The sequence below is a fragment of the Dipodomys spectabilis genome, unplaced genomic scaffold (assembly GCF_019054845.1).
Source record: "Dipodomys spectabilis isolate Male_0828 unplaced genomic scaffold, ASM1905484v1 ptg000006l, whole genome shotgun sequence".
Classification (NCBI taxonomy): domain Eukaryota; kingdom Metazoa; phylum Chordata; class Mammalia; order Rodentia; family Heteromyidae; genus Dipodomys; species Dipodomys spectabilis.
Window position 1 is genome coordinate 19,203,697 of NW_024870683.1, and position 21,843 is coordinate 19,225,539.

Below are 21,843 nucleotides of genomic sequence, written 5' to 3' on the forward strand. Positions count from 1 at the left end.
ATGGGATCCCAGCCCTAAACTCTAGACTTGAGTTACCAGATGATGCCATTGTTAGGAGTTGGACTGGAGCTTAACTGGCAGTGTTAGCAGGTTGTCATGGAGGCTCTGTGCAGACAGAGCTCATTTGGTTCTTCCCAGCTCAGCCACCTGTTGTACGCAGCTGATGGGGCTCAGCTCTACTTGGAGGCTGGCATTCTCTCTGGAATGTTGGCTCTTGAGAAGGGAGGAGACATGAAATGAGAGGACCATGAACAGTGGCTTGCTGCACTCATAGAGACCTTCTTCAGAGAAATATTATTCCAGGGAAATAGTTCAGGCATGGTTGAACTGACCTTGGGGCAGTCATTTCTGCCTAGGCAAGGTCATCTTTTTGGAGGTAGGATAAACTCAGGCCTGATGATGGAATTAGCTCTGAGCTAATAGCAGACTATGACTACATGATGGAAGGTTCACATGCTGGGTGAACCAGAATTTATCCCAGAGGCTTTAAAGCACTATTAAGAGTTTCAAAGTTGTAATAAACTTAGGGGTGAAGTTAGAATCCTGGTTCAGGGCTACAATTGGAGCAAAAAGGAGAATGCACGCATAGACTGGAAATCAACTGGGCAAGTAGCCAATTTAAATTGTTTGACAGAGATGAAAAAGACAAACTACTCTTAGAGGATGAACAGGACAGAGCAAAATTAAAAAGACTACTCAGAAATCCCAAGTTAATGGCGTCTGAGTTGGGCAAAGCATCTGACAGAGGTATTTCAGGGTTCTAGAGGTGAATTTCAACCTGGGAGCCATTCTAGGCCCGCTCAGTTGTGTCATCAACATTGTCATTGTCATTGTAAGCATCCTTGTTGTTGAAGTCTTCCTCCTTCTCCTCCTTCTCTCTCTTCTCCTCTTTCTCCTCATCTTTCTCCTCTTCTTTCTCCTCCTTCTCCTCTTCTTCCCCCTCCTCAGCAGTATCTGTAGATTTGAATGGAGTTCTTCAATGGATTAAAGGTTTCTCTTCCCCTAAAGTTCCAATGGGCTGAGCTAGGTATTATAAGTGGTAACAGAGCATGTTTTTTTTCAAATAGAGACAGAACTTTGTCTGACTTTCAGCACCTCGTTCACTACAGGGGCCTTTGGCAATTTGCTTAACCTGTCTGCAAAGGAAGAGTCCATGATGTGTGTCTCATTTGGCTCTCTGAAGCTTAATTTAGTTAATATATGCAAAGAGTTTACTGACTGCCTAGCACGTAACAGGCTCCCAGCCTGCCAGTGTATCTTTGTTTCTCTTTTCTGCATCGGAGAACTTGTCCTATGGATCCCATTCCTCTCTGGCCAGAGGATGAGCCTTCTTGGGAGAGATGTGATCTAAACATCAGCCATTTTTTCATTATAAAGCCAATTCAGCCAATCCTCTCTTAGTTTGCCATGCTGATTTCCTGACTGGCTGTACAATAAAACACCAGTTTAATTCGATGAAGAAGCTGGATACCAAAGAGGCTATCGGTAGGTCTTTGTCACAGGAGCTAGGCTTCATTAGAAGTATTGTTCTTTGCAGTTCAGTCCTTATGATCTTACCTCACTCCTCAGACACTTCTCAACACTCAGAGTAGACAGCCTACAACTAGATCACAGACCCTTCCTAGACTTTGTACGCTCGGTCCTGGCTGGACATTGGAAATCCAAAGATGCTGGGGCTTGTTCCTGCTCTGAGAGCCCCTTGACCACAGAGAAAGACACATACCCTTGCCCTGGTGCAGTTGAGAGGAGAACATGGGAAGGTAGTGTGTGCATCACTGTGCAAGTCTCCACTCAGTTTCATAGATGCCCAGGTCTATTCACTGGAAGTCCCTGTGTTGGTGCCAGGGTTATAGATAAGGTGCCAGAAGTCCACATCTGCGTTAGCAGCCTGTAGACCCCACGAACCTCTTCTTGTGCCAAACCACTGAGTGTCCAGAGGTATGAATGAAAGAGCAACTTCTTAACCAAAAGACCAGAGACTTGCCCATGCTGGAAAAATGTGCTGAGGCAGGAGGAAAGGCTAGGCAGGAGCACCCAGAATAGCCACAAGCCTTGGGGAGGTGGGAGGTGTGGACACAGCAGTCCTGTGACTGGCCTAGAGTAGGGGGAGCCATACACACTGATAAGGCATTGAGAGCACTGATTGAGTTGTTCATTCCTGGTGTTCGAAGACACACACTATATACCCATCCCTGTAGAAGCTCAATTAACATAGTTCCTGTACTTTCAGCCTCTACATAATATGAGCTCAAACCTCTGGGGCTCTCAGCCAGTTTCTCTTGCAGATTTGACAAGTTGAGCTCATAGGCTGTATGACTCAACTGTAGATTTCTTTCTACACACACTAGGGGAGAACAATGTGTGTACAAAATGTTCAGGGTTGCAGATACTGAAGTATGGATGTAATGAGCTTCTTTCCCCAAGTAACCACGTAGTACTGAATCCATAGATAACAACTTCACATAGGCGTTTCCTAAATTCCTGAAGGTTTGTGGAATAATTCTGCCTACCACTAGATGGCCCCCGAAATGTGCCTAAGTCTCTCCCACATACAGGACTTTGAAGCTGATTTTCTGGATGTAGTGCTCAAGCATCAAACCCAAGGCCTCACACATGCCCGGCAAGCACTCCACCAGTGGGCCACGTTCTTGGCCCAGTTGGATTACTGTACACATACAGACCCAAAACACACACACTTGCACACAACCTTAACTTTTACCAAGTCATTTAATCGTTATTCCAGCCATTTTGTAGATGGGGAGAATAAGATGGAAAATGAGTGGGAAGCCTGACCCGTATGTCAGCCAGGAAGGGAAAGAGCTGTTTTGAAACTGAGACTAACTGGATTTCGAATCTGGATTCTTTACCTGAAACCCTGAGGCCTCCCTGATCTAAAGAGTGTTAATCAGGGCTGGGAAGGTGGCTCAGTGGTAGAGTGCTTGCATCGCATGCATGAGGCCCTGGGTTCGATTCCTCAGCACCACATAAGCAGAAAAAAGCCGGAAGTGGCGCTGTGGTTCAAGTGGTAGAGCGCTAGCCTTGAGCTGAAGAGCTGAGGGGCAGCACCCAGGCCCAGAGTTCTGCCCCCATGACAAAAAAAAATTAAAATTAAAAGAGTGTTAATCAATATGGTGGAGGGGGGTAGCAAAAGCTAGATGGCTGCATGGAACTAAGAAGTCCAGAATTCAGAGCCTATTTTCTCTATTCTTTCCATTTTCTTCTTTATGACATATGGATAAAATAATCCCTAATTGTACTGAGTGTGTTAGTGCATGAAACTATAACACCAGCTGCTTCAGATGCAGAACAGGAAGATCTCAGTCCAAGACCAGTAGGGGAAGAAATTATTTTGAGACTTCATCTGGAAAACATACTAAAGAAATGGCAGGAGGAGGTAGCCCTGAATTCTATCTCCAGTATGGTTAAAAACAACAACAACAAAGTCTTTGTTGCTATAAAAAGGACATAACAAAAACACTCAAGCATTAGCAGAAATGTTAGCTACTATTGTTCTTGATGTTATTGGTATAGTGTTATTTTTTCTCTTTGTTTCATCAATTATGAGAACTCTCAGCTCTGACTCAGAAGCTTGTGATCACTCGGTCAGTCACATAAAAACATTTGTTGATGGTCCCAGGTCATAGCCTTTGCCTGAGCCCTCTCATATCAAGATGCCTGTGCTGTTTCCAAGCCAGATGTGACCTGAACTCTCCCATGACTGCGGGCTAGGTGAGGTGTCATTGTGCTTGCAACAGGTAATTCTCCCTTTGTCTCAGGATCCAGAAATGATAGGTAACTCCTAGCACAGAACCCCTGGCAAATATGGAATGACCAGTGCTAATTCTGCATCAGCCAACAAGAAGAGATAGGCCATTGATTAAAAGTGTTATTTGGGAGCATTATAGACTTTAAATTGAGCATCCCTAATCCTCAAATCCCAAGTCCGAAATTGTACAGAATTACTTTCAGGCTATGTGTATTAGGTGTATCTAAAATATAAATGAATTTTGTGGTTAGTCTTGGATCCCATCTTTAAGCTATCTCATTATGAGTATGTAAGTATTCCAAAAATCAAATAGTTCTGAAATCTGAAACATTCTGGTCCCAGAATGGCTTCAGTTAAAAGCACAAATCTCTGTATGAATTTTTAGGAGTGTTTTGTGAGGGTGTTTTTTTTTTCTTTTTTGGGTGCTAGAGATTGAACCCAAGACCTAAATATTGCAAGCTAGCCAAATGCTTTTAAAATCAGAAGGATCACTGTTCCAACACACCCTAGATAGAAACATCAACAATTCTTCATCTTAACAGAAGCTAGATGCAGTAACACATACCTGTTACCCTAGCTACAAAGGGAAGCCTAAAATAGGTGGATCATGATTCTCACCTCGGCAGGGAGTGAGACCCTATCTCAAAAATAGTGCCACAAAGGGCCACAGGCATGGCTGAGCAGTAGAGGGCCTTCCTAGCCACCTTTGTATTATCTTCAAAAAAGTTTTCTTCAATTTGATTTGAGAAAAACTTTACCCCTCAGCCTTAATCTGAACATGGGAATTAGTTTGTAACAGAATAGAAGCTTCCATTGGCAGGCTCCTGATGTAAGGGGAATTCCACCCTTAGAGAGCATATGAACTGAAAAACCCATCATCTTCAGCTTACAACGAAATGTCAACAAAACTGTCATAAAACAGAATCCGAATTAAGTCTATAGGGATAATGCTCACGAAATGTTATTGTAAGCTTTAGTTTTAGTTTCTAAAGTTTGGGCTCAAAACACAATAAGGTGGATCAGTGGCCCACTCAGCTGCTGTAAGCCCAGAGTTCCTCGGACCCAGACCAGCAGGGCTCATCTACCAAAGCCGGTCCATCACCGGACTGTACCTCCTAGCCACCAGGAGGCACACAAGAGCCAGGACGCAGCTACTTCTGTCTTAAAACCATCTGAACCATTGGAAAAGGACCTTACTGGGCTTTGTTACTGGCATTTTAATGACAGAATGTCTCTGTTATGTCTGTGTGACTCAGAAGAAGCAGGGAGAAGCCAAAGAGGCTCTAAGGAATGCGCCAAAAGGGAAACCAGCATTCCAGAACTGAGGTACACTACCCCACTCACAATGCCGTGTTGGGTACCACTGATCCAGCATAATTGTGAGGAAAAGAAGCTCAGCATTTTCCCTGACCCCATAATAATCTGTTTCTCCAAGCCCTTTCCTGCTGTGGGCTGTGAGTAGCAAGGCTGGGGCTGAGTTGTCCTTACAGCAGAAATTCATGGAATTGAGAAAAACTGTTAAACCTTTGGAGCATCTTCAATGAAGACCTTGTGGTTCCATCCATGCCCCAGCCAACATTGTATGCTAGACTGTCACAAGGCGCAGAAATATCTGACATCAGTTTTATTTCCTCCATCTGCCTTAACCATCTCCAGCCTGGAGAGCTCCCAATTGGTCTCTGTGCTTGCTGGACCAAATCCATTTTCCTATCAGTGTGATCTCTATAGAAGACACTAATCCTATCATTTCTTAATATAGGATGGATGCCCAAACAAGGCTTAGTTTCCTGTTGCCTTCAGAGCCAGGGTCCCTGTGGCAGTACATCCTGGGCCAGATGTTCCCATCACTTCCTTCTCATCACAAGTTACACTCAGGTCATCTACCTATCAGCCGTCTCCCTCATATGAACTTTCCTTCTTCATGTTCACTTCAGAGCCCTTTTGTCCATGCTGCTACCTTAATCAAGCATGACTTCTAAATACCTCTGCATCTCCATTATTTTTCTGATCCCAAACTCCTGAAACTTTGCCTGCCCACTATCTGAGCAGAGTTACTCCTCCATGGCATTTTAAACTTCCATCTTCAGCTCTGTTGAGCACTCCATTGTAATTGTTTACATACTTCCCTCCCTAATCAAATGCTGAGTTTCTCCATAGTAGAAAGGACCAAGTAACAATCATTGTACTTAGCTCAACACCTGCTTGATAAATATCAATGAATGATTACCCAAGGAATCATTCTCTTTAAAGGTCAAAGAGACTAATGTCTCCAAAGCACATTTGTGTGTGTGTGTGTGAGAGAGAGAGAGAGAGAAAGAGAGAGAGAGAGAGTGAGTGTTCACGTGAGCACTTGAATGCATGCTTGTGCGCGCACACACTTGCCAATACTAGGGTTTGAACTCAAGGCCTGAGTAGTATCCCTTTACTTTTTCACTCAAGGTTAGAAGTCTACCAATTGAGCCACAGCTCCACTTTTGGCTTTTTGCTGGTTAATTGAAGATAAGTGTCTCACAGGCTTTCCTGTCTGGAAATCCTCAGATCTCTACCTCTTGAGGACCTAGGATTATAGTGCCAGCTTCAACTCCAAAGCATTTTAATCACTGTAATTCCTGCTCCTTAAAGAGCTTCATGAGCTAGGTTGATCTCCTGTTTTCTTTTCCGCTCCTTTCCCACTTGCTAGGTGCCTGATCTCTGAGTCTAGAATCACTTGTCCTACAGCTTAGACTGCACCCTTAATTCCTGAGAGGAAGAGGCAGGGCTTGGTGGCAGCATCTCTGAGAACATGACAGAGAACAATAGTAGGAAGTGTCCAAGTGGGAAACAATCTGCTGGGCTCGGCCCATGTGGAGGAGCTTCCTGATTGGCTTGATCTTTTCTGAGCAGGAACTCTTAGAATAACTTTGGAATGATCCCAGTGGAGTGACAAATTTCTCCACTGAAAAGGAACTGTCACCTAGTAATGTCAAGCATGGAAAATATGGTTAAGAAAAAAAAAAAAAACAAAAGCTATGACGAAGTTTCTCTTAGGAAAATCAATTTAAATTACCAAACTGCCCAGCCCCTAGCACAGTCCCCACATTGACAAAGTTCTGAGCTTTCACCTCAAGTACAGTTAAGTTGTCATCTATACTTCATCTATACTTTGTGTTTTCTACCTGTAGGAGTCAATGGCCAAAAGTGCTATTTGTCCTTCAGTGGCTGGTTGAGTACCTCACAGAAGCCTCTAGTGCTACAGGAGGAAATTCTTCCTTTCAGAAACACACTTCTGCAGGGAGTTCAGGCTGTGGACAAACCCTCTTCCAGGCATTGTAGAGACTGTAGAAATACATGTGGTACTGGGCAGTGGTTTTTGCTGGTCCAGAAACTACCAAGGCAAGGCAAAAGATGTTATAGGTGAAGTACTCAGCCAGCCTGCCTCTTCACCAGAATAGCTGAAAAGCAACCTTGGAGCCAGGCACTGGTGTCTCATGCCTGTCATCCTAGCTACTCAGAAGGCTGAGATCTGAGGATCTCTATTCAAAGCCAGACCAGGCAGGAAAATCCATGAGATTTTTATTGCCAATAAACTACTGAAAAAAAAAAAGCTGGAAGTGGAGCTATGGTGCAAATGGTAGATCACTAGCCTTGGGCAAAACAGCTCAGGGACAGAGCTCAGGCCCTGAGTCCATGCCCTAGGTCTGGCACAGAAAAAAAAAAAAGAAGAAGAAGAAAAGGAAGGAAGGGAGGGAGGAAAGAAGAAAAGAAGGGAGGAAGAAAGGCAAGCAGGTAGGCAGGCAGGCAGGCAGCTTTGATACTGAAAATGTCTGGGGTTAGGACCATTTCTTTTGCTCTTAGGAAGACAAACACAAAAGGGTGGTGATGGACTTTCCACATTCTCACAGGCGGTAGGTCCTAAGTTACTTAACATCCCTCAACTTCGGGGTCTTCCTCTGTCTAGTGTAGTTGTGTGGTAGGTATGTTGTAGAAGACTGAGTTACATGTTAGAAACTAGTGAATTGTCTGGCACAGGGAAAATGTCTAATAAATGTTTGCTCTTTCTACCACTACTCTCGTTGTGCATTAAGTCCTCCCTTTTTCAATGAATGACTCCTTAAGATGCTATCTCAAGCATTTTGAAAGCACCACCAGCCTCCCTAAAAAACCAATATGGACAGCAGACAGAGATCTGTTGATGGTCTCTACTTCAGGCACTGAGGGAAGCTGTGGTTGAGGCCATCTGGATGTGTGCATACACGAGCATGTAGAGGCTAATGGGAAAGCCTAACTCAGCAGGAAAGCCACCATAGAGTACTGGATTTAGGCACAGACAATCAGTAAACAGCATTTGAAGGAGAGGAATGCATCACGTCGTGGTATGAAAACCCAGATGCTTCCTGCATGAAGGTGAATCAAAGAGAATCACCAGGTGAAACAAAGGAAGAGCTGAGACTGTCCGTCAGATTGCCCTAATGCCTGCATGTCTTCATGTGTGCCTTCATTACAGTAAGCCCCAGAGTGCAGAAAATGAACTCATTACATGAACGCATGTAATGTGTGTGTATGTGTGTGTGTATGTATGAGTGTTACTAGGGCTTGATTGTAAGGCCTGGGCACTGCCCTTTAACTTTTTAAATCATGGCTAGCACTCTTCCACTTGAATCACTGTTCTGCTTCTATATTTTTGATGGTTAATTGGGCTTTCCTGCCTAGATTGGCTTTGAACCACAATCCTTCTGTCTCAGCCTCCTGAGTAGCTAGGATTACAGGTATAAGCCACCAGCACTTGACCTTAATCAGTTTTCACTCAGTCTGGAGTTGCCATTTTGTTTGGAATTTGTTCTTCTAACAATCATTTTCTATTGAAGAAATTGAACCAAAGAATCTGTCTTGGGGTTGCCTCTGCTCAAGAAACAATGTGTGTACTCACAGTTATTGAGAACTTTTAATGAGTCTGTTTTCTACTCTACTGTGTGCTATGTTGTTAAGCTAAGTTTATCAGGTTAGATTCATTAAACAAATTTGTATCTGATAGTCTTTTCAACTTAGGATGGGTTTTTGGGGGACATAAGTCCACTATAAATTAAGGAACAGCTATATCTATGATGATTACCAGAGACTTGCAAATCAGAGGACAAGACGGCATCCGTATCTTAGATAGTATAGATGGATGCTGGTACAGCAACTGGGATAAAGAATGCCAGCTAAAGGAAAGGCTTTATGAAGGAAAGGAGCTCACCTTTGCATGTGATGGGTCAGAGGTCTTTGTGGGCCATCCACGGAGAGAATTCAACCTACAGTTGTACGTACAGGCAGCATTTCAGGAGTGATGCTGAAGATACAGGTTGGGTAGATGTGTCAGCATGTAGGTATAGGGTTACAACCTGAGACTGAACATGATTAGCCAGGTTTCAAAGATTGAGCAAGAACGCTGAAACAAACACTTCATAAAGGAGAAGAGGAGGAGCTCCAGTTGAGATGATAACAACTCTGGCATCCAAAGAGGAGGGAAAGTGATCAATGGTGTATTTGAAAAGGTAAAAAGTCTGCAAGTATAGTTCAGAGTGTAGTTCAGAGGCTCTGAGTTCAGTCCCCAGGGCTGAAAAGTAAGTAAATAAATAAAAATAAATAAGTGAATTCATAAGAAGCCAAGTACAGTCAATGTCATGGATAGTATCAAGAGTAGATAAAATGAGGAGTGTGCAGGACTCCCTCAAAGAGTGGGAAAAGCAGAGGAGAATTGTTATATGAAATATCAAGGCAACTAACTGTCCCTGGAAAAATCTGGAAGGCTTGGCATTCACTTGAATAGCATGTAGGTCAAGAGAAGTCCATGTATCTTTAGTGGAGGGAATTGATTCTTATTTAGACTTCCATGAAGGAGGCAGCCAGGAAAGAAGTTAAGGATACAGGGGAGAAGAGATCATCCAGAGGTACCTGCACACACCAGGTGTACAGAGGGAAGCCCTGACCTTCAGCAGGGAAGTCGATCAGAAGCTGAGAAAGTGAGAAGGCAGAGCCAGACAGGACTTTTTCTTTTCCTGGAAAAAGAGACATTGCTTGGAAAGAAGGACTTTAAGCCATTAAAGAGGAGTATTACTTTGAAAGGAGACCATTTTACTTCTCTGTAATCAAAACTCTTTATCTGCTGAAGTAGACTTCAATACAAATCGCACCCAAGAAATGACTGCTCAGCTCCAGCTTAGAATGATTTCCTGCAACAGAAACCAACTTGAAGATTCAGATGCTGCAAGCCATATAATTCACAGGAAAAAAGCAGGTGGGGGGGGGAATGAGGAAAACTTATAGAGATGTAAATTTCCACCTTATACCTATTTGGAGTTAAATTTGATTGTATCACAATGATTAATGGAATATGTCCTCTGCCTCACCCAGCTCTATGTATACTTAGATCACAATATAAATTAGGCAGACATGGTGGCACATAACTATGATCTTAGCACTTGGGAGGCTGAAGCTGGAAAATCACAAGTGTGAGTCTTTATGGGCTACACAGTCTGTGGCATATAGTGACATCATCTTTAAAAAAACCAAAATAACAATAACAAAAAAAGAAATATTAAATCAACCCAAGAAGTTGCATGCTTGTAATTCTATTAGGACGCTGAAGCAGGAAGATTATCAATTCCAGGCCAGCCTGGGCAATCTATTCAGACCCTCATCTCAAAATGAAAATTTAAAGAAGTGTAGCTTGGTAGTAGATAGAACACTTGCCTGTCATGTGCATTAGTCAGTACTGGTGCTCCTTATATTTCACTGAATATATAAATTGAGAGTATTTTGGCAAGTGGGAGTAGGAGTAGTAAAACGAAGCCAAAGCCTTAAAACTTACATGATATATCACCACCTCCATATCAGTTTTCCTGTAGAATCCTTTTCAAAAGTATGTTTATACATTGCTTTGCTTTTCATTCATTCAACCAGTATGGATCAAGCATTTTTGTGTATGGGAAAGAATATGGGTAATAATGAAAATCATATATATATATACATACACATATATACATAGTTCGATTTATTGATAGATATTAATGAACATCTAAATAGATTGATAGTACTATCTTTTAGTAAGTGTTAGGAGAAGTATTGTAAGGCAAGGTTGGAGAGAGTAAATTCATGTTTACCACTCCAGTGTGAGGCAGGTTACCCCAAATTATAGGGTTTAAGTTGCTAGGAGGATTCTGAGCAGTGAACACATTAGGTTGGGGCGACTTAAGAACACTTAGCAAGTTGATGGAATTTGACTTGAACTTTGGTCATTAGGTCTGGTTTCAGCAGATGGAGTTGAAAGTTAGGAGTCACCCCTGGCTTCACCTGCTACAGTCAGTGTTATGGAACACAAGGACAGGAAGAGGTTGGAGTACAGTGTGGAAGGTGTGAACTGCCAGCATAGGACATTTGACTTGTATCCAAAAGTTGTTGATAAATAGTTACTGGGAGCTTTTCAACAGAGGGAGGATGTGAGCTGGACATCTGGAATTCTCAAAGGGACCTTTCTCTTCTCGGTCATATTCCTGACTCGGGAATGACATGGGGCACGGGGAATTTGCTTAAGTTTCCATTGCCATCTTACAGTCCAGTGAGGCTCTGTTCTTCCCTAAGGGCAAGTGGAAATCCTCTGTTTATCTAAGGGCTGTGAACATTTACTCAGAGTAAAGTACCAAATGACCTGTGTGACTCCAGATATACTCATCTCAATAAAAGGAAGCTGTTACATGGCAAATTGAGTCACAAATGAATAATATTTGGGGAGTGCCATAGAAACAAATGCACCATCTTCCTGAAATGTGGGAAATGGAAAAGCATCTATTTGTGTGAAAACAAACAGTATTCTTTCTTCCCAGTGTTCTACCTAGTATATAGAAGCAGAGAAACATTAAATAGGGAAAGAGAGAGAGATGGGGTGGGGCTAAATACCCTTAGAATGGAAGAAGTCAGGGAATCAGCCCTTTGCAGATCTGGGAAGCCAGGCAGCCAGAAATAATGGGACTGTCTTTTCAGGATCCTTCTGTAAGAATGGATCAGGCCCAAGTAGCCATCCTTGAATAATGTCTTAAGACACCGATTTCTGGCAGAGTCTAGTTGGCCTAGGTTAGTTAGATTTCCACTTCTTGGCCAGGAATCTCTGATCGATAGTTCCACCAAATGCACAAGGAAACTCAGATTCCTATCCCTGAACCTCCATTGGAGGAGCTGGATGTTGTTCAAAAGAGAAGGGGCGGGGGAAATCCTAGGCAGCCAAAATTCACAGCTGCTCCCAACCTTTGCTCCTGTTAGGACATTCAGGACCTATTATCTGGCTTCTGCTATCACCATGTAAGTGGAAGTCCCAGGTGAGCTCTGTGAAGATAAATCTTAAGGAGCAGGAGCGATTAGTCTGCTACACGGCTGGAAGGGGGTTTACATGTATACATCACTCTTTCTTGGCTCTTCTGGGTAAAATTCAACTGGCAGAGGCTCTAGGAGTCAGACTGATGCAAACAGCACACCAAAAGAGATGCTAAACATAGAGGCCGGTAACTGTGCAAGGAATTAAAGCTTTCCTCCTGAGACTTCGGATGTAGCAAGGATTTGGGGGGGCTGAAGGGAGGGACAAAGCACAGTTCCAGTCAAGGTTATTTACAAAGGTTGATGAACAGTAATGAGTTCCTTACTTTGTGATTGTTCATCTCGTTTGCCTTTTGCTGAGTCATTGATAAGGCTCTGGGCTGTGATTATGTCTCTGAATCCTCAACAGATGTCTAAGTGTTCATTCAAAATTTAACAATATATACTAAATGTCGTGTTAGTCAGGATTCGATGTGCAAGCATGTGACAGACTCACAATAATAAAGGTGTAAAGATACTAGTTCTCTCTCTCTTTCTCTCTCTCTCTCTCTCTCTCTCTCTCTCTCTCTCTCTCTCTCTCTTTCTCTCTCTCTCCAGCTGTCTGCTGGCATTCTCTGTAAGTTAGCTTCCAACTTATCCCTCTGCTACCTGTAAGGACTGGTCCTCGTCTTTTGCATTCAAGGTGGGAGTTACAGCTCCACCTGCACACATGTGCATTTCAGGTGGAAGGTTAAAGAAAGGGCTAAAGAAGAAAGCACTAAGAAAGATTCTAGAAGCTGCTCTGCCACATTTTCACAGAAGTGTGAATTTCATTTGTTGTGGCCACACACCCAGCTCAGCTGTAGATATTGCATTGCCATGAGCAAAGGGGAAGATGGGAATTGAACCTGGAACAGCCATCTTTGTGTTTTCACTCATTCTGGATGCATAAAGATGTGGGGGCTTTCCTACCCACTGAGCAACCAGCCAGTTCCTTTCTAGGTTCTTGTTTTGGCAGGTCACTCAGAAAGTCACCCCACTTGACTGCTCAAGTATGAAATTGCAGTTCAAGACAAGAGAACAGATCTGACTTAAGTACCTTCAGCTAGCCTTTTCTGGAAGTATTTGCTGAGATTTACTCATATCAACAAGGCAGGAGTGGGTTTGGCTGAGGGGAGTGTGTAGCCTTCCTGGGTCCCTCAGTAGCAAGGGAGGTGGCAGAATGTGCTGCTCAGAGGAGCTGGGGGAAGAACTCAGTGGTGGCAAGCTTGTTAGAGTCCGGAGATTCTGTGAGCATTCTTCATTGCTAATCTTGCCTTGGCTCAGTTGCTGCTCCACAGGGGAGCTGGAAGTCCCCTTGCCCCTGGTCTTCACATCATTTCTCTGTCTACTACCCCTTACCCTGCTACGGGGGCCCTAGCTTATATTTGTGCTCCTCCATGGACAATCAGTTCCTTGGATCTTCCCATTTCCCAGACAGGGCTCTTATAAATCAAAATGTTTACTAAACTAGATGTCTGCACTTCTCAGTGGAAGAACTGAGATAATTAGTGAGAACAACAGGGAAACAAACCTTGCCAAATATGCAAGCCAGCATTGTGAAGGTCAGTGCTGGCCGCAGGGAGAATGGGTGGTCTGGAGGGTAGGGGCATGCTCTCATATGTGGAGGATTTTCAGCTTACTGTGGGTTAGAGTACAGTTCAGGAACTTCATGCTTCTGAAGAACATCTACTCCCAGTGTGTTAGCCAGTTTTCTGTGACCATCACAAAATACCTGAAATAGCCAACTTTTAAGGAAGAAAAGTTCTTTTGGTTCATGGTTGGCTAACTGTTGATTTGGCAGCCTGGAAGTAAGACAGAGCCTCATATCTTACAGTGAGCTTATGCTAGAGAAAACTGTTCATCTCGGGGCAGCAAAGAGGCAAAGAGATGAAGAAGAAAGGTCAGGATTCCAATATCTAATCCAACAGCACAGGCCAGTGACCTAGCTTCCTTCCACTAGGCCCCACCTCTTCACAGTTCCACCATCTTTAAATAATACCACAGGCTGGGGACAAAGCCTTCAAGATATAAGACTATAGGGGATACACAGCGCTTTATTTCACCTTTCATGGTCCTGTGAGAATCAAAACTATATTATGTTGCACTGTGTAGGAGGGAGTGAGGAAGAAAGAAGAGGAGGTGGTGGGTGGAACCACCATCCCAGCCCCAACCCCATCTCTGCAAACCAGAGCAAGTCCGTGAACTTAGTCTCAGCATCTTTGTGCAATGGAACGTCAAAGATACTCTTTCCTTCTGCATATTGTGATAGTTAAATATGATAGTAGACATTAAAAACTTAAAACAGTGCTAAGCACCTAATAGTAGGCATGCCACAGTCTGAATCATCACTATTCTTGTTACATTACATTACTATATATAAAACACCTAAACACCTAAACTGTTAGGATTAAAATGATGAATTATAATCATGCTCACTGATGGAGAAAGAAAAAATGAAGCACACTGAGTTTACAGGCAAACTCTCCCAAGAAATTAAAACTATTGGAAACCCAAGTTTATATGAGACTATACGCTTTTAGACTCAACTTTCAGACCCCACCGCACTCCTACCTGAAGCAAAGGAGCCCCATACTGGCTCCTAGAAGTCAAGGATATAGGTGTAGCAGAGGATCGTGGAAAGCATGAGAAAATGGAGAACTCTTGGCCAGCACCCTTTTCATCCAGTCTTTTCCTACTTTCTCTATTTGGACTTTGAGGGAAGGTTGGTTTTCAGCAGTCTTGAAGACGATGGATTTGGGGGCCAGGTAAGACACAGCCAAAGGAAAGCACACACAGTGAACCATTGCAAAGGGGCAGGAATGGTGAGGGCCAATCTGAAGTACTATACTGCCACATAACTGGAAAGAGAGCACGGTATCACTGAAAATGTTACATAAGGTCACATGCCTTTGAGTGGAAAGTAGGGACATACGATAATCTGATTCCAAGCTCATGCAATCTCCTCTACCTAGCACATTCCTTTCTCCTGCCTACCTTTCAAGTGGGTCCTTCAAAACCCAACTAACATACCACCTACTCAGTCAGGTTTTCTTACCACTTAGTGTAGGCTGGAAATTGCATTCAGCTGTGGTCACAAGTGTTTTAAACTCACAACTAGAACTCAGGAGCTGGATAGTCCAGAGGTGGTCTGTTTTCTCATTTTCCCCTCTGAGACCCAAATACTCCCCTTCTCCCCTCCCTCCCTTCCTCTTTTCCTCCTTCCCTTTTTCCCTCCCTCTATCTTCACACTCATACCCTTCCCTCTGTGGACACAAGATGACTGTTTTGCCTCTACCATCGTATCCTATATGGTGGTCAGAATAACAGACCCTCAACGATGTTCACATCCTAATCCCTGTTGGCTGAGGCCCCTTGGCTGCATCACATCTTATAAGATGCACCATGGCAGGGTGAGTGCAGGAGCAAGGAATCACAGGGTGAGACAGGAAACAATAGGTATTCAGGACTAGATATGCTCTTTTTATAACAATTTGTTCTTGTGGAAACTGGGATTCCCTGAGAACAATAATAATCCCTTTCAAGGACTGCTCCCTTAAGGAACTGACTACCTTCCACTAGGCCCCATCTCTTATAAAAGATTTCATCCTCAACACGGCCACATTGGAGCTACGCTTCCAGCCCCATGAGCCTTTGGGAAGCCCTACCAAATCATATCCAAGTCATAGCAAGTAGAATAAAGAGAGAATCAGGAGAGAGCTGAACACAGAAGAATGGTCAGAGAAATGCAGCAAGCCAACCTCAGAGATGGAGGGAGAGCTAGGAGGCAAAGAATGCCAGTGGCCAACAGGAGCTAGAAAAAGGAAGGAAATAGTTTTGCCCTTAGAGCCTACAAGACGGAAACAAATTCTGCCCATACTTGGATTTTAGCCTGGTTACTTCTGTGTGAGAGGTCTGACCTGTGGAAATGTAAGATTATATACCCATGTTGTAATCTACTAGGTTTGTGGTAGGTGTGATAGCCGCAAAGAGAAGCTAATATATCTCCCTTGTACCAGGTTCCTGCATGAGGCAGGGAAAAGGGGAAAGGTAGGGTACATGCCATTTCTGCCAGCCTTCCTTCCCCCCTTTACAGAGCTTTCCCAGGAGTCCCTCCTGATCATTTTACTTACATTCCATTGACCGAAGCTACGTCGTGGCTGTGTTTATCTGCAATAGAAGCCCAGATGTGTACTTTTTTTTTTTTTAACATAGGCTCCTTGTCATGACCAACAAATTAAGAATTCTGTTAGTATGGAGGAAGAAGAGAAGAATCACTGGGCAGACAGCTTGGAGTCCTTACCATGCACTTCCAGCAAGACCATGTGTTCCCAGCACATTGTTCTTTCCTCTCTTCTCGCCTTTTTGGGTTGTAGTATAATTTATGTGTTTATGTGGGTGCTTTCATTGCTTCACCAAGAGCCCTGAGTAGGCACTGTGTTTGATTTATCTCTCAGTCCCTGCAGCTCAGCACAGCGCCTGGTACAGGCTAAGTGTTTGCATAAAGTTCGATGGATGAATGCACGAATGAATTCTGAAATAGAGGCTGATAAATGTGCTTCATAGAGCCAGAGGTCCTTTGTGTTTCTCTGTGAGGATGTTCTGTGGGGGTTAGATGGATTTTATAAGACTGGCCCCAATCGATACCTCATGCCCAGCAAATTAAACTTCCACAGTTGCAGTGCTTCATCTTTCCTTACAGTTATTTCAGGTCTACACCATGCAGGCCAGTCAGAGACCGAGGTGTACCCCTGTCACAGGCCAGAGAACCTCGATTACCCTTGCGTATAGGTTACACTTACTGCCCATTCTTTATTTTTAGCACAGCAATATCTATTTGGCACCTCCTCAGAAGACCGTGTTAGGTTTCAGCCATGACACTACAAACCAGTTGCGTGTCTAGCCTGGCTAAGGTGATGGTTGTTAAGTCCATGACACTGTTTCTAGGGAAGGTCCCAAGTCCCAGGATTCAGGTTTTCTTGAGAGAGTTGGTGGCCTGGGCCATTCTAGTACCCTTAGGACCTGGCTCCAAGTCCTGTATGACTTGAAGGAAGTTTTTGTGGAAAATTTTGTAGAAAAGTCTGCTTCTTGGATCTGATGTGCTCTGACTTGCACAAAGACTGCCACTTGCTTCAGTCATTCCCTTCGAGACTGAAACTTAGTAGTTATCACAGAGGTTTCATTTCCTTGCCCCCTCAGACCTCCCCCCATACACACCTTCTCTTCATTGCTTCTCAGTTACACAGCACAGTATCATGACCCAAATCTTTAGCACCTGAACTATATGGCTGAGCTCCCTGAAAGCCCTAGGGTAGGAACAGGCTGTGAAGATAGCAGTCCAGCCAGTGGGCATAGACTCACTGAGAATTCTTAACCACCCGGGACAGCTGCATTACAGTGAGTTACTTGAAGACATCCAATTTTTTAGCCTACTATTTTTAACACCATTTATTTGTTTAGATATCTCCTAAAATGTGGCTTGTCTAGCCAAACAATAAATGTTGGCTTTGAATTTACATTTTTTTTTTTTTTTTTTGGTCTTGTCGTGGGGTCTGAGTCTGAACTCTGGGCCCGGGCGCTGTCCCTCAGCTCTTCAGCTCAAGGCTAGCCCTCTACCACTTGAGCCACAGCGCCACTTCCAGCTTTTTTCTTTTTGCTTATGTGGTGCTGAGGAATTGAACCCAGGGCCTCTGGCATGCAAGGCATGCGCTCTACCACTGAGCCACCTTCCCAGCCCTGAACTTACATATTCTTGAAGGGTGCCATTTAACTCCTTTAGTTAACACTGAAGCTGAAATCCTGGCTCAGCATGAAGCCTCAGGAAGTATTTTCTTTTAAGCAGCTGGTTGTTTTATTTGTTTATTGCAAGTACTGGGACTTGACCCGAGGGCCTCCTACTCTCACTTGGCTTTTTGGCTCATGGCTTGGTGCTCTACCACTTGATCCACAGCTCACCTCCAGTTTTTTGATGGTGAATTGTAGATATGAATCTCACAGACTTTTCAGTCCCCAGGTTGGCTTTGAACTCAGATCTCAGCCACCTAAATAGCTAGGATTACAGGTGTGAGCTGCCAGTGCCAGTTTCTGGTTGTTTTTGTAAGTAAAGCAATCTAGTTAGAGAAATCATACATTAGTTTCTTTTTTTTTTCAGTACTAGGGATCATAAGCACTCTATGACCAAGCTACATGAAAATTTTAAATTAAAAAGTATAAAAACAAAATTAAAATCATCAGGAATCTTATTATCCAAAGACAGATACCAATGACATTTTTCTTTTGTTCCTCAAACTTAATCCTCATGAAAGAGTACTCAACTTCCCTCCAGATTTCTCTGAGGCGGAAGTGGCGCTGTAGCTCAAGTGGTAGAGCGCTCGCCTTGAGTTGAAGAGCTGAGGGACAACGCCCAGGCCCAGAGTTCAAGCCCCACGACCGACCAAAAAAAAAACTATATAGAGCACTCAGATTTCTCTGAGGCTTAAAGGAAGGAGGAACAGGGTAGCTTATATTCTTTCTAAGTTTTAACTGCAATTATTATTGGATACGTAAATGTACATATAACATATACATATATGCAAAAAATATGTGTGTATTACATTTAATTGGAATGTAATAGTAATATACATGTATAATATTATGCATCCACAAACATATGTTTGCCTTGCCTCAGTTAATTATTACTACAATAATGCTAGATAACAAACTCCTCAAACTCATTGGCTGGCTTAAACCAAAAGTCATTTCTTTTTGCTGACACTTCTATGAGTAGGCTGGGCTCTGACTTAGGAGTAGCTTTTTTGTTTTTTTTTGTCAGTGGAGCCTGAACTCTGGGCCTGGACGCTGTCCCTCAGCAATTCAGCTCATTCTTGAGCCACAGTGCCACTTCTGGCTATTTTCTACTTAGGTGGTGCTGAGGAATCGAACCCAGGGCTTCATGCATGCCAGGCAAGCGCTCTACCACTGAGCCAACTTCCCAGGCCCTTAGGAGTAGTTTTGACTAGGCAAGTGTTCTGACTGTGGGCTAAGCTCATGTCGGCTCGGAGTTCTTTCTGAGGACCAGGTCAAAGGACCAGTTACCCAGAGAAGCTCTTCCCTTGGCAGAGGCAGAACTGCAAGAGGACAAGCCCACCCATGCTTATGCCATGTCTGCTGATACCTCATTAGCTAAAACAGGTCACAAAGTTAAAGGACAAGGTAGTATATTCCAACCACTAGGGGGGCAAAGCAAATCATGTGGTCAAGATCCACATCAGTAGGTCAGAAAAATATGTACCATTCCCAAGGGGCAAGGGGGCAGCAGAAATAATTCTTAGAGTAATGTCTGCTGTTACATCCTAAACATCTGCCGAAGCTCCCTGTTCTTTGAAATTGAAATGAAGTGGGCCCAGAACCCAGTGGCCAGTAACCTCATCCCATCTATGTAGGAGCCCTTCATAGCATTGAACGGATTCAGATACAGGTCACTTGGCTCTCTGTTTTCTTCCACATTCACATTCCTCTCCTCAACTCCCCCACAAATTATTTACATAGATGTACATAGAAAGTTGTGCTGAACATTTGGGAGAAAGTTGTTTTCTTTTCTATTTTCCCTGTGTTTATATCTTGATGTATGTAGCTTGGTCTTCTCGCCTCTGGATTGTATTTGTCTGTCAGCCCCCCACACGCACGGGCTCTCAAGTCAGTGTTGGCTGAGAATTCTCTCCGATCTCAGACTCCTGAGATCTGATAGTCACATCTTCACTGGTGTAGCTTTGTGTGCAATGTACTTCAGCTTTAAAAAAAAAAAAACAACTCACTCAGCGTCTGATTATTGAACATTCTGTCCTCCTCTTGATGAATTTTTTAATAAGTTTTTTAGTGAGAAAATACTGTCCAGAATGGTTACAATTACATGAGTAAGGTAATGAGTACATTTCTTATCAAGCATTGTTGCCTCCTCCTTTGTTTTTCCCCTACCATCCTCTTGATAAATTTTTAATCTAGGTGCTGAACTTAATAAGGTATGTTGTTATTTGAGAGTAAAATAATTCTTTTGTGTGTGTGTGTGTGTGTGTGTGTGTGTGTGTGTGTGTGTGTGTGTGTATGAGGATTGTCCTATTTCGTTGCAGGATGTTTAACAGCATCCTGACCACTATTTGTTTCATGTCAGGAGCAGCAATGATACTCTCCTTGAGTTATGGACAGCCAGAATAACTCACCATTGCCAAATATCCCCCAGGAAACAAACAAACTAAAAACCATACTGGGGTATATAACAGATTTGATAAGCGCTCTCTGCTTATCAAATATGCATGGGTGGGAAGGGGGATGGGGGAAAAGAGTATTTCCTGGTAGTGAATCTCTGAAAGCCTTAGGAAGCAGAAGGCATCTGAGCTGAGACCAAGAATGGTTTGGGGTTTGGGCTGAGTTTCCTGGAGAAGGGAGAGCACACTAGGTCGAGTGAACAGACAGGAGAGGAGACCTTTGGATGAGCTAAACACCCAAGCTAAGAGAGGTGGAGGGTGGGGAGGGAGGCTAGATAGGTCTAGGAAGATGGCTGAGTGCTTTGGGGTCCTGCAAGTTGTTAGGACTTCCACTTTCTTCTCTGAGTGAAATGATACATCTAAGCTGTGGCCATTTGGAGGAGGTATTTGGTTATAGAATTTGACTCATAATAAAGTAATTGCTGTAAGGTTTCATCCACCCTATGTTTAGTTTCCTGGCACCCAGGAAGGAAATAAAAAAGGTCTTTGAAGGGACACAGTGTCTCCTTAAATCCAAGTCTATATCTTAGTGAGTACCTCTCTGAAGATTGACTCTGAACTCTCCATCATAGGTGTAAATCCAAGGGCTTGGCAGCCAGTTCCCAAGAGCAGCTCAGAAGATAGGAGAGGAGAACAAGGGCCTGGGTTGGTACCTGCGGGCATGCACTACAGCAAAGCCTTCAGCGTGAGCAGGAGAAAGGGACCAGAAGCAAAAATAGGCTGAGCGCCTGCGGCTCACACCTGTAATCCTAGCTCCCCAGGAAGCTGAGATCTAAGGATAGTGGTTTGAATCCAGCCTGGGCAGGATTCATAAGTCTGTATGACTTATCTCCAATTAACTGCCAGAAAATCAGAAGTGGTGGCGTGGCTCAAATTGGTAGAGCACTAGCTTTGAATGAAAATGAATAGTGAGGGACTGAATGAATAAACAAATTCAAACAACGAGTTCAAGAGGCACAGCAGTCTGGTGTTTCTCCAAAAGCACTAAAGAAACGGCTATATCAGAGCACCAACTCGGTATGCCAGTCAATGTAGAGAATATTTACAAGGAAGGAATGAGAGATACTGTAGGTCCTACACGGTCAGGGTTTAGCCACTATGGTTAGAAGCAAGGACCAGAGTTAGGCCTCCTGGTATGATGCATCTTTGTGTGACAAATGTACAACAATAAACTAGCTACTTAACTATGTCAAGCCTGAGTGATCCCATTTGTAAAATGGAGACTCCTTATTCATTGGGTCATTGGTAAAAGTTAAAAAATAATAATCATAGCCCATGCAAACATTTCGGGGCACAGAGTAAATGATTAATAAAAGCTAATTACTATTCTTGTTATTTCACTAAAAGAATACAGATGCTGTGACTGCCCCAAGTCATAGCTGTAGTTGCTCTTCTTGTACATTATTTGGTTTCTTTTTTAAAAAATGTTTTGAGAACGGGACCTACTACATAGGCCAGGCTCAAATTTACCTGCCTCAGCCTTCCAAATGCTGG

The 21,843-nt window shown here is 43.4% G+C and overlaps 1 protein-coding gene across 1 annotated transcript in view; it reads left to right on the forward strand.

Moving 5' to 3' along the window:
• The window catches only part of Palm2akap2 (PALM2 and AKAP2 fusion), a 295,986-nt gene that overhangs the window by 81,414 nt on the left and 192,729 nt on the right, over positions 1–21,843 (forward strand). The gene's annotated exons all lie outside the window — the stretch shown is intronic.